The following is a 6398-nucleotide window of genomic DNA, read 5'->3' as shown; positions in this document are numbered from 1 at the left end:
TGCCGTGCACCTTCTGTTTTCTCTCTTCTCATTAATGAAAGTTTCCACTGCAATGATCTTATCCCCATCTTATCCCCATTCTGTGTTGGGTGTGTGTGGAGAGAAGACGGGGGCCAGTAAATGATCCTGTTCATCCTTCAGTCACCAGATCAAGAAGAGATCCATCTGAGGAGAATTATCTGCATCGGGGCCTTGACTGGGTGCCCAGATTGGGTGACACTTTGAGGGGTCTCGGGAGGGAGTGGGTATATTGTCAACTTCCAGAGGGATGACTGTGGTAGGTTATCTCCAAAGATGGCCGCCAACAATTTCTGCCATCCTTGCACGTGCATGCCACTCCTCTCATCAAAAGGAATCTATTTCTCCATCCCCTTGACCCTGGGATGTCCTTGCAACTTGCATCGACCAACAGAATGGGCAGAGGTCCCGCTGTGAGAGTTGCAGAGCTGAGGCAACAAGATATCTTGCCATTTCCACCTTTGCTTTCCTCGGATCCAGCCACCATGTAATGGAGCTTGAGTTAAACCAACGAATGATGAGAGCCCATATGGAGAGAAAGTGGGAGGGAGGCCCAGCGTATCCACCCGCCCCAGCTGATGGGCCAGACTTGTGGGGAGACGCCACCGTGGCCTTGTAGTTGCAGCTGGATTCCCAGTTGAGTGTGGCCACATGAGTAGCCCCAAATGACACCACAAGGAGCAAAAGAACAACCCAACAACCGAACCCAGAGAATCATTAGGAATAATAGATCATTTTTTAAAATTTAAATTTTAATTAGTGAACACGCTGGGCAATATTGGTTTCTGGGAGTAGAATTCAGTGATTCATCTTTTATATATAATACCCCATGTTCATCACAGCAAGTGAGAAATAGTAGATCATTGAAGGTTAAGTTTTCAGATGGTCTTATCCAGAATAACAGCCAACACACCCTTCAACAATTCCTGTTTGCGGTTGGGACACATGGGCCTCTAACGACTTCCTCTAAAGAAAAATCTACAACCTTCGACTTCTCCGTCTTTCTGACTTTAACCCCTTTATAGCTTCCAAGAGGATAAGCCGAGAGTCACAAAACTGTTTTTTGGCCCTCTCGTTTCTGTAAGAGCAGCGTAAGGGGTCAAGTGCGGGGGTTGGCAAACTATAACCTCAACCCAGCCAACCACCTCTTAAAAAAAAAAAAAAGAAAGATTGTGAGCTATGGTTCACAAAGCTTCAAGTATTTGCTGTCTGGCCCTTGAAGGAAAAAAAAAATGGCCAATCTAGAATCCCACACTGGAATGTGACAGTGGGCTCCTGTCTGGGCCCTCAGCTAAAACTTAGATGAAAATACCTCCTTTTTACTTTCTGTTTCAGATGTTTCATGAGCACAGCCTTCCATGGCCAGAGGAGAGACATACGCAGGGGAAAATCACTTCTCTCCAAGAAGGCAAGAAGAAGCCCGCAATACCCTGTTTTCCTGAATGTTCCAGAACATTTTTTGCTGGGCATCTTTCTGTGATTTGACACACTTGGGGAAATCCTATTTCCTGATACAAACTATGGAGGACATACAGAAAAATGCCACAGAGCCAGGCTGAATTCTCAATCCGAGCTCCTCCTCTTGACCTTCTGCCTTCTTTTCTCCTTAGGGTGCTCTGGCTGGTTGACCATCTGGTCATAAATAGTTTAGCAAGCCTTTTGGTTTTCAACAGCATTGGGGGCTCTTCTAGCAGAGTCTTATGGGATGATTTCTGGTCATACACAGTTTAATTCATACTAGGCTGTGAGAGACTGCTAGTTCTCTGGCAGAGGTGAGGGGGTGGGGGACTTAGCTTTTGAAGGACGTCAGGGAAGGGCAGAGTTGAATCCAGAGATGCTCACTTTTTCTCTTTCTCGTCACCATCAAAGTTGCAGTTTGTCCCTCAGCACCTGTCCTGTAAGTGCTCTGTGATTGTCTGGAGTTACTTCCAAGCAGATAGGTTCCTTTGTGATCAGAGGAATATTTTATGCCAGGAGATAATTAATCTGCTCAGACTTGTTGCATATTCCCCTGACATGACAGTCTGCTCTGTCAAGGGTGGTTTTCATTTCCAGCTTCTTCCCTTGATGACATTCGGAAGGCCCCGGCTGTGCTGAGTCACCATTTCAGCTCCTGAGAACTTCTCTCTCCCGTCGACCGCCCTCCCCATCACTACAAAGAATGAATTTGCTGTGGAAATGGTAGAAGGATGCTCGGCTCTATTTGCAAAGCTAATTTCGTGTGGAGGAGGATTTGTGCGGGAAAAGAGCCGCGGTTGTGTTTCTGTTGGAATTGGGCATGAAGTGCCTTTGCATGCCCGGCATTTCCAGATGCTCCAAAAAAGGAGGACCTAGATGTGTCAGGCATTCACGATTGTTGCCCCCAAGAGGCGGTATTTTCTGCAACCGGCGTAAAACTTCCAACTCTAATTTATTGGGGCACTGTGGATAACTCAGTGGCGTTTTTAGCGACCTATTCTCTCTGTAAGTTCAGTGTAAGTCCAACTGTGCACAGTTTGGTGGTGCAGGTGGGGTTTAATGGTGCAATTTGGGGCTTCCCAATGGGCTCTGGGTCTGGGGGCCCTCACTCTGGGGAAAATGAATGATGGGACCTGTTTCTATGGAGAGGACTCTGTACGTGTGGTTGTGAAGTCAGCAAACGATAGTGGGGTTCCTGGGCTGGTCCTGGCACGTCTGTCTCAGCTGCCCTTAGAGGTGTCAGTGGGTGTCGCCTGCCATGATGGGAGAGGGAGTATAGATATGTATATATTGCTCCTCCTGTGAGCCTAACAAGCTGGCACGTTTGGCTCAGCTCTGGGTGTGCTGGCCGTCCCAACTCTGGAGTCTTCAGCCCTGAGAGCCAGACCTGGCCTGTGGGTCTGCATGGGAAGGTCGTCCCCTGCCACTTTCACTCCATCCTCGGGGGCAAGGAGGCACAGCTGGGGCCTAGTCCCGGGCTGCAGAGGTGAGTCTGGGCCCACACCAGGAGCTTACTGGGCCCGAGTCTCCAGGTGGGACGGAGGGGCTTCCACCCCGCAGGGAAGAGGGGTGCAGGTGGAGGCCAGGCGGGCTTCGTGCATGTGCCCAGAGTGGGTGGTAGGTACCTGTGACACTGAAATAGAAGGTTCCCCGCCTTTGGCTCAGGTCATGATCCCAGGGTCCAGGGATTGAGCCCGGCATCGGGCTCCCTGCTCCACAGAAAGCCTGCTTCCCCTTCTCCCACTCCCCCTGCTTGTGTTCGCTCTCTCGATGTGTGTCTCTCTCTGTCAAATAAATAAATAAAATCTTAAAAAAAAAAGAAAGAATCCATGTCCCACCTTCCTTTCTTTTTTTTTTAAGATTTTATTTATTTATTTGACAGACAGAGATCACAAGTAGGCAGAGAGGCAGGCGGGGGGGTGGGGGTGGGGAAGCAGGCTCCCCACTGAGCTGAGAGCCCGATGTGGGGCTTGATCCCAGGACCCTGGGTTCATGACCTGAGCCGAAGGCAGAGGCTTTAACCCACTGAGCCACCCAGGCGCCCCAGTGTCCTGCCTTTCTTGGAGTGTAGGCTGCCTTGGGGGAAAATGCAAACCAAACCCCATAAAGATGGAAATTAGACCACTTTGCTCCCAGTTTTCAACCTGCCATGATTCCCTGTCCTGCATGGAAGGAAATTACGGTTCTTTTTTTAAGTAAATATTTCATTTATTTATTTGAGAGAGAGAGCATGAGTGAGTGGGGAGGGGTAGAGGGAGAGGGAGAGGCAGACTCCCAGGCTCCCCACTGAACAGGGAGCCCGATGTGGGACACGACTCCAAGACCCCGGGATCATGACTGGAGCCGAAGGCACACACTTCACCAACTGAGCCTCCCAGGCGCCTGGGAATCACAGTTCTTTCCCAGGACCTAGACCTTCCAGCGTCTGGGACTCCCACCCACCCTCTCTCTGACCTCATCTCCCATCCTGTCCTACAGAGGGCCTGGCAGCCCTGCTTGTCCCACCACACATGTGTTCTGACCTCTGGGCCTTTGCTCTACCTCTCGGCTCCTTCTGGAACCTTCTTGCCTCAGATATCTAGACTCATGGCTCTCTCTCTCTAATGCTTCATCTGGGTCTCTGCACAGGTGTTGCCTTGTGGGAGAGGCCTTCCTTGGCCACTGGTCTCCAGTGGCATCCAAGCCTCCCATCCATGTCTCGCTTTCACTTTCCTTCCTTTACTCTCTTCAAGGCTCTTCTGCTGCTCGACCCGGGATCACATATGTATTCGTGCATCATTTGCCTCCTCTCCCGGAAAGAAAGCCCAAAGGTTTCCCTAGAACAGTGCCCTGCCAAATGAAGCACTCAGTCCTTATTTGTTGGATGGATGCATCCGTGAGCTGGTGGGAGTGACTCGGGGTAAATGGCATCCTAGTGGTGGGATGATGGCGTCTCTGAGTCAAGGAAGATGCTGGGAAGGACAGGGCGAGCTTGACCCCCAGCCCTCAGGACAGATGGGGTGTGACCGCTCCCAACACTCCTCATTGAGGTGCATCTGATACACTGTGTCCGCGACTCCAGAGTTTAATTTAGCTGATGTCTTGGCTGCAAGCGAGAGCTGGTAAATTTAGTTGGAGGATTAGGGAACGTATAAGACGCATAGCTCCTTAAAAGGAACTGGATGTCAGGGGAGAAGCAAAGCCAAGTGCATCCTGAGGTTGGCCGTGAAAGGGGAGGCAGCAGCCTTGCAGAGCAGAACGCATGGTCACGTGTGCTGAAGCCTCTACAGGGACAGCATCTCCACGTGGGAGTGACAGAGGGCGAGCCCAGGGACACTGCCCATCCCCGAGTCAGTCGCCCAGCAACCCAGAACAATCCCTTCAACCTGCTGTCAAGGAGAGGGGCAGCATGAAAACCACAAGGCTGTGCAGAAACCATAAATAAATAGATCACCAAATGTGACTCTTTGAAAATGTGGAACTCGTGCTGGGAAAAAAAAAATGCCATCGATAGAGTCCAAAGCAAACAACAAAATGGAAAGACACTTATTTGCCACCCACACAGTAGAAAAGGACCAGTTATCTCTGGTTTGCAGAATGCTCACAATCCATGAGAAAATGATTGGACAATCCAATACAAGAAAAAGGGACCCAGGATATAACAGGAGGGGGAAAGGAAAAGAAAGACATGAGGTCAATAAAGGCATAAAAGTATGCTCGGCCTCATCCAGCAGCAAGGAAACACAAATCAAAATGAAATACTTTTTTTTTTTTTACTCATCAGCTTGGCAAAAACTGTAAAGTGTGATCCTCGCCGGTGATGGCAATGAGAAGAGGAAACATAAGTTTCCCTTCTAAAAGGTGATTTCTATCCAGATTAGAATGTGTGTGCCCTTTGGCCCAGAAATTCCACCACAAGGCAGTTATCTATAGATATTTATAAAAATGCTCCCTTGGCATGCCTGGGTGGCTCAGTTGGTTAAGGGTCAGACTCTTGGTTTTGGCTCAGGTCACAATCTCATTGGTCATGAGATTGAGCCCCAAGTGGAGTCAGGCTTTGCACTCAGTGGGGAGTCTACTCAGAGGGTCTCTCCCTCTGCTACTCTCTCCACCCGTGCATATGTACCCCCTCTCTCAAATAAATAAATAAATCTTAAGAAATATACATATGCTCCCAAAGGAATATTTCTTCTGAGCATTTTGGTAATAGCAAAATAAGCTATAAACAGTTTAAATTTCCATCATTGGAAATTTAAAAGTTGTTTGTCTTTTTTTGTTTACCATATATATAATTTATTTTTATTAAAAAATGTTTATGAGGTTAAGCTAGGTCACAAGGTGAGTAACCCATTTTTACTTTCTGGCTTAAAAAATAATGTATTATATACATGATGTATAATATAAATGTATATTATGTATAATATGTATAATATAATATATATAGTATTATGAATAATATAAAACAAAATAGAAAAACTTGCAACTGGTTTTGGGCAAGCCAAGTTCCAGACATGCAGTCTGAGGACTGCGTCTGAATGATTTTGTCATCTGCTAAACTGGGTGATGATTTGGGACAAGACATACCATTTCTTTGGACCTCAGTGTTTTCATTTGTGAAATGGAGGGAATATTCCCATTCTGTACTGTGATTTTTGAGTGAGTCGTTTTACTCTCTGAGACTTGGGCTTTTTATCTATAAAATATGGGTAATAATTTCCTCATTCTATAGGATGGTCGTGAGTAAATAAAATAATGCATGTAAAGCATTTAATACAGCATCTAAGTAGCAGGTGCCTAAGATGACAGTGATGATGATGATGGTGATGATGATGATGGTGATGATGATGGTGATGATGGTGATAGTGGAGATGGTGATGATGGTGATGGTGATGATCATGGTGATCATTATGGTGATGGTGGTGGTGATGACGGTGATGATGGTG

The sequence above is a fragment of the Meles meles genome, chromosome 7 (assembly GCF_922984935.1).
Source record: "Meles meles chromosome 7, mMelMel3.1 paternal haplotype, whole genome shotgun sequence".
NCBI classification, from domain to species: domain Eukaryota; kingdom Metazoa; phylum Chordata; class Mammalia; order Carnivora; family Mustelidae; genus Meles; species Meles meles.
The sequence above is the reverse complement of the archived record's forward strand: the minus strand, read 5'-3'. Positions refer to the sequence as shown.